Raw genomic sequence first — 10,391 nt, 5'->3', positions numbered from 1 at the left:
GATGTTTTTCCACAGAAAGCTTTGGTTTCAACAAATCAGCACTTTCCAACGGGGAAGTGTTTTGCCAAAGAAATTCCCCAAATATTTAGTTGTGGTTGTGGTAGCTCCTCAGTAGGGGGAGTTCTGGTATGCTTAGTTATAGGTTCACATCCAAGGATTTGGAGAACGTGGCAGAGTGCTTCCATGAGTGGCTGGTATATGAGGAAGGAATGAGAGCCCCTAGGGTTTCTGCTCTTCTTTAGCCTTCATTAACACCCATTTTGCTTTTTTTTTCACTAAGCAGATACCGTGTACCGGTGTGTTCCACTCTGATTCCCCCTTGGGACAAGTTATTCCACGGCAGACACCTTTCTACCATTCATCCTGTGGGAACAAAAGCAGTGAAATAATACTCCGATGGATCTGTTGCTTTACCTTCAACTCATCTGTTTGTTCTGCACACATGAGAACCCATTTAAAACGTTACCTCTGTCTCAGAAGTTTATCCTGCTTCTAGCTCTGCCCCAGTAGCAGGTCATGTAAGCACTGCTAATGCCACAGCAGGAGCAATCAGAGCAGGAATGGAGTAATGTGGGAAGAGAGGGAGGGAGGGAAGACAGTAGGCAATGCCAAGAACTGAGAAGGCATGTTCCTCAGGTAAAAAGCAGATTAGGAAGCAGGCGTTGGTCTGAAGCCTTTTTTCTCTCTCTTTAACTCCAGCTGTTTCTTCTCTGCTTTCTGCTAGTGATGAACAGCAACACAAAACAAGCTGCTACAAGCAATCTGCTTTCAGTTCAGAAAATGGCTCTCCCTGCCCTCCCACCTGGCTGCCAGATCTGGCTCTCCCCACTCAGCAAGACCTGTCCTCCCTTTTACGTTTGTCAGGCCCAGTATGTAGCAGGAGACATTGGCTTTTAGTGCGCTGCATTTGTTCCTGCTCTGCTTTTCCCCACCCATCCCCCTCTGCTCTCTCCCCTCCCTCCTTGTTAGACGTGATTACATGTTGTTTGGCCTCATTCCACTTAGGTTACTTTGCTGTATCATCCTGAATTTGTGCATAGCAGAACAGCTCCAAAGATCTCTCAGTTTGACCTGAATGATAGAGTAAGCAGAGTTCGTTAAGATAAATAACAGCATGGCATGAAACGTAGCCCTGAAGTAATCAAAACTGAAGTTTGAAACAGTGTCTGAGTGTAAAGAAGTCTGCTGCACTGCTGTCTGAGACAGCCAGAAATGGGGTCTCAAAAACAGCCTGTTTTATATGCTCTATTTAAACCTGTCAGCTCTCCTAACAAAGACATGGACGGAACAAGGGGAGAAGAAGCAGTTGGGAGGGGGATATCTGTGACCATATTATAGCACCGAGCACATACATTCCTCCCTCCATCCCTGAAGCTGGGACGTTTTTCATGTTGTTGCTGCTGTTGTTTTTACTGGGGCCAGTGGCAGAGGAAAGCTGTGATTTTAGCCCAGGAGTGGAACTGTTTTCTATGAGGCAAACTTTCTGTGCCATTCAATGTAGCTGAGTGCCTCCTCCTACTTGCTCTCCCGTGTGTGCCTGTCCCATTTCTTTTATCTGTTTGTTTGCAGTTTTTTTAGTGTTCCATTTTAAACTTTCTGTGACTTTTCCCCCGCTGTCTTTAAACCTCTTTGTTCCTCGATTCAGCTTTTTTTCCCTCCAAATGTTGTGTTATTACTACTAAACTTTTGCTCTTGGAGCAAAGGTTCGAGGTCCAAAGAGTAGTTGAGAAGCATGTGGAGTTTTGTACCTGTTACCCTAGGCAGGGTGCAGCACAGGAGGCCGCAAAGCTGACTTATTCTTGCATCCTGCTATCAGCATTTACCACTGTCAGAAACAGGATTCAAGGCGAGATGATCCAGTTCTGCAGCTCTTTATGTTCATCACTGAATTTATTTTGGCAACTCCTCCCCTGCAGCTTCCATGAATCTACAGATACGGTGTAGATCCCAAGAGGAAAAGTATAGCCTGGTCATCCTGAAGGAGCACGCAATGCAAACATACAGAGATTTAGTCACAGGCATGATGGTCAGACTAGCAGATGTTAGAGATTTTTCCAACCTCAGCGATTCCATGATTCTAAGAAAAACTCATTTCTAATTCTCTGCAGAGGTGCTCTTCTCGCAGCTGAGACATTTCCATGATCTTTGTGCTTGCTCACTGGAAACAGAAGCAATTACACCTGACTCACAAGCGCTGTAGGAGCAGGCATAGTGCAGGTAAATCTGTGTGTGTTACTCAGTTGTGAAGAGATTTTGACGTCCTCTGACTCCGTCCTACATTTTGCTTTGGGCCTACCACCAACATTAAACTCCACAAAGCGCAGGAGTAGTAGCTGTGCCTGCTGCTGCATTCTGTGTTCAAAGGCTAATCAGGGGTTAAAAGCCTTGCATGGTCTGAGAGGCAACAGGAGGAGTGTTTTCAAGTATTTGCTGGAATGCGTGCGCTGTGTGAAATCAAAGGCTGAGATGCTTGAATCATAGAATCACAAGGTTGGGAAGGACTTACAAGATCATCTGGTCCATCTTGGAGGAAGACTCCATGTTACAGCCTGCAGGAACAACTGGTTTTATCCTCTACACCATTCTAGGAGGGTCCTCTCCTCTCCCCCGTGACCAAGGCCCCATTTTACCTCAGCAGGACCTCCTTGCCTCACTGCCCAGTGCAATTCCTGCAGCTTGCCTCAGCTCATAGAAGCACAGGCAATTCCAGTATCTGCTTCTCTTTGCTCATTTTCTGTTGCTGGAACTCCCTGTCTGTCCTGCAGCCAGACAAAAGCTTTGACTAGCACAGCAAATGTGTAGGAATTAGTCCCTTAGGGCAGGATGCAACTTCTAAAGCCAGCTTCGACAGCAGTAAATGCATTCCCACAGCCCAGAACTCTCTAGCAAATGAAAAGAATGGCACTTGTAGGCCAGCAGACAAAATCAGAGAAGCCCCAGAACTCATCCAAAGGTTATAACAAGATTTGGTTACGCTGAGAGGTTTCAGAGGTGGAAAGAGCAAGTCTTAAACAAAACCCTGTGAGCCCAACTTAGCACACCAGTTGTAGAAGAAACTACAGCATCATTAAAGCTGGAAAAGACCTTTAAGACTGTCTAGTCCAACCATCCACCTACCACCAATACTGCCCACTAAATCATGTATTTAAGTACCACGTATCCACATTTCTTGCACACATCCAGGTTCACTGACTCTACCACCTCCAAGTCTAGGGAGGTCAGAATCATACTGCCTTCTGTACTCATAAGGCTTCTCTTTAAGTATATGAGCAAGTAAAGCCTACTCACCATCTAGATGTGAAATATGATTTCTTGAGTGTGTGACAGGTGACACACAGGGAATTTTTCCATGTGGTATTTCATCCAGGATTAAACCTCAAAGATACCTTCAGTAGAGCGTACAGGATTTTCTCTTATGGAATGAGATCTTTCCAGAGTGTAGAAAACTGTTCTGGAAGAATTTAATAGCTCATATTTTAAGCTGGTCTGTAGGATGTCCGAGATTGCTGGGGAGTCCTACCTAGTCTACCTCTCCCTAAGCATCTCCCATGTGTGGTGCAATCAGGAAGAGACGTGTTCTTCACTGAAGGTGTAGCAAAGGGCAATCACACTGGATATTGGGAAAAATTTCTTCTCCAAAAGAGAGGTGATGCAGTGGCACAGCTGCCCAGGGAGGTGGTGGTGTCACTGTGCCTGGGAGTTGTTCAAGAACTGTGAAGACGTGGCACTGAGGGACACGATCAGTGTATGGTGGGACGGGTTGGGGTTGGCTAGATGACCTTAGAGGTCTTTTCCAACTTTAATGATTCTATGATTCTGTTCAACAAGATGCTGCTCTGTGCTTTTTGATGAAACCTTGTCCCCACCAACAGGAAACATATTGCAAAAAATGCATGGTCCACTGCCTCCTGTGGTGTCAAGAACTGATCTCTTGTTGCCTTGGGTTTCTATAGTGCAAGAACAGTGTGGGATTCAATGCAAAATGGTGGGGTTAAGGGGGATTGGTGGATAAACATCATCACGCGAGTTCCAAATCCTTAATTTGCAGATCATCAGCTTCACACTGTAACTCTTGGGAGACAAGGTCATCTGCTTCATGTGCTGGGAAGGTGCTTTTGCAAATAAAGGTGTTTGTTCAACATTGCTGATCCCTGCTGATCCGTTATGAAAGCCACATTAGTTATTGTACCCACACACTATGTGCAGTCATGTGATGCTTGAGGCCTGAAATACATTTAGCGAGTCAGAGGAGATAAGGCAGGCTACAATCTGGCTTTCTTCCCTTAGGTTTGCAGAACGTGTTTGCAGATGTGTTGATCTTTAGGAGGCTGGCAGGAGGAGGGGGAGCATTTTCTCCGATTGCCTATTTCAATACCAGAAGATGAGGTCATCTTTAACACCTCCAGTAGCTGTGAAGGCGTCCCTCCCACAGCCAGAGCTGTGCTGTCTCCATTTTGCATCAGTGATGATTTCCAGCCACCGTGAAGTGGACGTGGCTGTGGTCATTTAACTTGTTTTCATGCGTGAGCTGAACAGGTTCCATCTCAGTAATGCCAACTGCAGCCGATGGGTCAAAGCAGATCACCTGATTATTAAACCAGCGTGCAACCAGCATCTCGTCTAGACACGGCTTGCGTCTTCTATGCCACATCATATTTTGGTTCAGCAGCACACACACAGCTTTTCTTCTATTTGTAAATAATCCTTCTCCCTCCCAGACTTTAAATGTTTCCTGTAAAGCCATAGATGCATCTTATCAATGCCTCCATGTCTTACTGCAAATGAAAGATTCGTAGCAGCAGCTGAAGCCGTTGAGCATTCAAGGATGTGGGCAAGCTTTGTCAGCCACTGGCTAAGAGAATGGCACAGATGGCATCCAGGAGGGGAGGTATTCTCCTCCCTGAGCCAGGTATGCAGGTGCAGTCTCTATTGCAGCTCTCCTATGAGACATTTGGGCTCTGAGGTGTTGATGCATCACCAGAGGCTCATCTGCACCTCTGCTGCCCCAGGAGCATGCAGTGCCTGACCTGCTCGGCCCACTTTGCGCTGCAACAGTAAATTAAACATCTTCATTAGCTTATTTGATAGTTGAATAAAATGCTTTGAAACACTGGCACATTAACTGCAATCAAGTTTTGAAAGGTCTCTGGTTGCTGGAAGGAAATTAGCCTGATAAATCGCTCTTTTCAATTAAACAAATGGGTAATTTTTCACAAGCAAGCCCAGAAGCTATCATTTGGGAAGGGTGGTTTTGTGTTGTTTTTCCTTTTCTTTTTTTTCCTTTTTTTTTTTTTCTTCATATTTTACAAACCATTTTTGGTAAAGAATGGACTTCCTCAGGGGCTGATTGTCACCATTGGTGTAAGACAGCAGCACGTAAAGCCATCCTGTCCGTCTGCCCCACAGAACCCCACCGGGGTCTCACTGCAGAGGCTGCTGAATTGTTCTCCCAAAGTGATAACAGCTAATGGTGTGACCTTGGTTCTTTGCCTGCCTTTATGCTCCTCTGTTTACATGTTTGTGTAAAGAAGCATTACCCTCCCTGGGTCAAAAAGGCCTGTTTAACTGAAGCAAAGAGTCCCAGGATAATTATAGTTACTAAGTAACTTTCATCTCAGAATGAACTGGTTAAGGCTATTGAGATGTGCGTAGACTTCTCCTTTGGTCCAAACCATCTGACCTCAATATACCTCCAGTCCTCAGCGCTCTGAAGACAGCCTGCATTCAAAAACCATTCCCCGAGCTTAGAAGCCAGAACAGATTGTGTCCATTGGGTACTAAGTCTGGTTGGGACTCCAGAAATGCACACTGTCCCCAGTTTCACACCAGAGCTTCAGATGTGCTAAGAACTTCATATGCTCTGTGGCAGAAAAGTGAATGTTAGTGTAAACAACAGCGGCTCTGGATTTGTCTCGCCTTGGGCATATTTATCCAGGGCACTGCCATTACATCATTCACATTACAACTTGTATTATCGGCTGTTTCAGATCCTAGAAGCTGACACAAGCTCTAGTCCATAGGTCAAGACGCTGTCAGACTTCAGATGATCCTGAAAGAATAACAGAAAGAACTCTGCCAGCAGCAGGGAAATAGTAATTGCAGCAGTGCAATGTCAGACAAATTGCGTGAGGGAATCTAAATTATATTTATTTTTTGAAAACGAGGCTTTATTGCTGAGAATTTAGATACTGCGTGTTAAAATCCATCTGTAAAAGGCTACCACAGCTTCGTCTTTGAGGACTGAATATGGTAATTTGGGGCTTTTTATGGTGTCGGAAGAGACCACAAATGATATAAGAACTTCCTTCCACCAACTATATAAAAAAAAAGCAAAGATATCCTACTGTACTTTGGAGTAACTGCATAAAACATGATGATTCATGTGATTAGAAATTCTCCTTTATTTTTCCTCTGTGCACAGCGCTGCTCTTGGTGAACTGTTCATCACAGTGCGTAATTACATTCCTTTCACCTCAACTGTTTCTGCGTTTTTTCATTTCTTTTTTCTGAAATGCTGATTGTTCTGGAGTGTTTTGATGTCCTGGAAGCAATCTGTATGCATAGACTCGGCTGTTGGCTTATGAGAAATTCAGCCCTTGGACGAAAGATTGCCAAGATGTGGAGTCCCTTAACGGTCTGATGGTACCCAGCTCTGTGTGGTTGCTGCTGAGATAAAGGTTCAAGGCAAAAGTACAGAGCGTCTTCTTGAACTTAGGGTTATTGTACAGCCCTGCTTTCCTCCTGAGGACCTCCGCTGTCGGCAAACAGTGCCCTGGGGTCAGCAGGAGATGGCTCTTGCCCTGCTCACCAGCATGAAGCTCCATGTCATCATGAGCAGAAGCGGAGGTGTCTGAGAACTGTTTGAGTACAGCTTGCACTTCTATGGGGAAACCCACCCACCTCAGCCTCAGGGCTTCTGCACTTGGATTTCATTAGCGTTATCGGTGGCCTCTAACCTGGAGCACTCATCTACTGGGATGGTCTGTAAAGGCTCTGCTTTCCCTCAAGCAGCAAGTGACTCACAGTGCCTAGTCCTCCTAGAATCATAGAATCACAGAATCATTACGGCTGGGAAAGACCACTAAGATCATCTGCTCCAAGCACCATCCCATCCCCACCATAGCACTGACCGCATCCATCAGTGCCACATCTCCATGGTTCTTGAACACCTTCAGGAACAGTCACTCCACCACCACCCTAGAACTGCTGTGCCGGTGCATCACCACTCCTTCTGAGGTGAAGTGTTCCCTAACACACAACCTGAACCTATTCTGGCTCCACTTCAGCTCCCTGAGCTCTGAATGGCCCGTGCCTTTTATCTGAAACACAAAAATGGCATCTGTCCAAACCCAGATCACAGCCTCACACTGAGGTTTGTTTTGCTGCTATCTCATCTTCCTGTTTTCTTGTCCGCTCTCCCCATCTCTTTGTTCTGTTTGCCCAGACTGTGCTGTGGTAAATGACGCTGGGAGCTGTGTGGGCAGGGAATGGGTTTTATTTTTAATAATAAAAAAAAAAAGCATGGTTACATCATCTTGCACAACAGGTCCCTGCTCTGAGGCTGGGCCAAGAGAGCCCGTAAGAGCTGCAAAAATATGAAAAACTCAGAACGGCAATAATTAAATGATATCACAGCGTGTTGTATGTAATAACAATACATTCTAGTCTGCTCCTTGCGTGGAAACTCCCAGGTATACCTGGCAACAAGGGAGAGAGAGAGAGAGAGCAGAATGCTAATGACAGAGGAGGAGGGGGCACCTAATAGCGCTTTGGCTAATTGCCAGTTTGCCTGCTCTGGAACAATCTGCCCGTGCTGAGCTGGGCATATTTTTGGCGTGTAGAAAATGAGGCTGGGCGTTGATAGGGCTGTATGTTTTCCTTCCTACAGTCGGTGGTGTGAAGGTCTGAGGAGCCACGAGGTCTGCGTGCAGCCCAGAGCAGCCTTCGGGGTTTGGAAACCCACAGCAGCGAGTCAGACCCAAGGAAAGAAACTGCAATTGTGGAGAGCACCAGATGTAAACTTACAGAATGGAGAAGTATTTTTGTGTTTTGTGGGTTTGGGGGGATTTTTTTTTCTTCTTTTTTTGTTGCTTGTTTGCTTGATTCTTCTTTTTTTAGGCAATCCAGATGACTGACTAAGGGCCTCTTTTCTCCTTCCCCGCAGGCAGAACAGAAGTCTCTGCTGATTGCTTGTTGCAAAAGGTCCCCGCTGACTTTACCTTTGGGTCTGTTCTACCATCTCTCATTGTTTCACATAAGCATTTCTCTGGTAATTAGACTGGTAATGACATAATCCCTGGTGGCCCTCCCGGAGCATCAGCTCCGTTGAGAAAGCTCTGCTCGGGGGCAGCGTATTTTGTCTCTAAGCGGGGAGTCCGAGTGTTGTGAGTGTTGCCCCGGTTATGATGGAAAACCTTGTAAAAGAGGAAAGTTTTGCTGCATTTCCTAGAAGTGATTCAGAATGCATTTGTCTGGTTTCCTCTGGAAGCTCACGGCAACCTTGGAGGTGAATGTTTTGTCCCTGTCTGCTTCCTTCTGGACCCTGAGGTCTGCGCTGTCCCGGAGGAGCACAGATAGCTCTGCGATTTGCAGCTGCAGGTGCAGGCACTTTTTGTGGCTGGGCACAGATACGTTCAGAGCTTTGAAGACCAAGACCTTGAACTAGCAGTGGAAGCAGATTAAAAACTCTCTTCAGCTTCCTAAACTGCAACTGAACTTCTGCATGAAGCGACAAAGGAAAACAACCCCCTGGTTTCCAAGGACGTTTTTAAACACAGCAGAGATTTGATGTTTTATCTTTGTTGCCTTTCCTCTAAATGATTTCAAACTACCCATGGATACGAACGCCTCTAATTTCAAGGTTTTCCTTTTGGGATACAACAAAGTGAAGGCAGCAACTCAGAATTTTGGCTGCAGGCAGGAGAAGAACAGACATGTCCATGAGGGGACACAGCCATCCGTGGGAGCTGGAAGAAAAGAGAGGATTGGGAAGTTCTGGTTTCAGAAGCTTGTCCTCAGAGCTGGATGTAAGGGAGTTCTGCCCTAAGAACACAGGCTCTACAGGCTTATTGTACAGCAGCAGCTCCTCTGTCTATGTTGGGAGGAAGAACAGCCTGGTGATGAGAGGCATGGCCACTTGCCCTGGCCACAATCTGTGCCTCAGTTTTCCTCATGTGTGGAACAGAAGGGTTGGTATTGGTGGTCCTTACAAAACCCATTTGAGGTCTACTAATGAAAAGTGCTACAGTACTATCAGTCTGACTTTTATTCCTGCAGAATTAGTGCAGCCTGAAATCAGAGGGAGCCCTTCTGCAGGCAGGTTAGGATCACCTTTGTTCAAGGTTCTAACACCACTCGCTTGCCCTTGATTCCCATTTTAGTCCATGTGGTGTCAGCAGGGCTGTTGGGAACCATAGGCTGGGTCTGGTGCCTGGGTTCCCTCTGCTCTGCCTGCCATTGCTGGTGAGTGGCAGGGATGGACAGCCCACTGCCTTCCAGGTGTTGGCTGCCATACACACAGGCTCTGAACAATTGTGATTCCACTTCTGTTACACTTCCATGGAAAGTGGGCTGTTCCTTGTTCTTTTTTCTCCACTTTCATTGAATCGTAGAATCACAGAATGGCCATCTGGTCCCATCCCTGCAGGGCACAGGGCACCTGCAGCTCCATAAGGTGCTCAGAGCCCTAATCCAGCCTGACCTTGGGTGTCTCTAAGGATGGGGAATCCACCACACCCTTGGGAAGCCTGTGCCAATGCCTTAGCATCCTTATTATAAAAAACTTTTTTCTTGTATCCAATCTGGATTTCCCCTCTTGTAGTTTGAAACCATTTCCCCTTGTCCTATCACAGCAGACCCTGCTAAGGAACCTGTCTCATTCTTCCCTACCTTTTTTTTTTGTAGGGAAACTGATGCAGGCTGCGTATCGCCAGTGTAGGAGAATGAACCGGACAAGAGGAGAATATTTATTTATTATGAGAATGTCTGAAGTTTTCCTTTCTGCTGGCTTTTGGGTTGAGAAGGAGCACCTTGCATGCCACCCAGAGTCAAAGGGTAAGTGCAGTGAAAATAACAATCAAAGAAAAAAAAAAAACCAGCAAGGAAAAAGAAAAAAAGAAGAAAAGAAAGGAAAAGGAAAGAGATAGCATTAAAAGTAAAGCTTAAAAATTTACATTAAGAAGAAGAAGAAAAAAAGGTAGTTGCAATGGAACCGATGGACTCCGGGTCCCGCCCGCTCCCGTCCCGCGGCGGCGCGGACTCCAAGGCCCGGCATGCGGCGGGGCGGCGCGCATGCGCGTTGCGGCGGGCTTGAGTGGCAAGTTGTTTGTTCAGCGAGCCCAGCTGCTCGCCCCGCGCCGCTGCTCTGCCCGGCTCCGCTCCGCTCCCGCCCC

This window comes from Centrocercus urophasianus, unplaced genomic scaffold (genome assembly GCF_019232065.1).
Source record: "Centrocercus urophasianus isolate 14NV4802_14NV808 unplaced genomic scaffold, USGS_Curo_1.0 seq_33, whole genome shotgun sequence".
In the NCBI taxonomy this organism is placed as follows: domain Eukaryota; kingdom Metazoa; phylum Chordata; class Aves; order Galliformes; family Phasianidae; genus Centrocercus; species Centrocercus urophasianus.
This window is presented reverse-complemented; position numbering follows the sequence as displayed.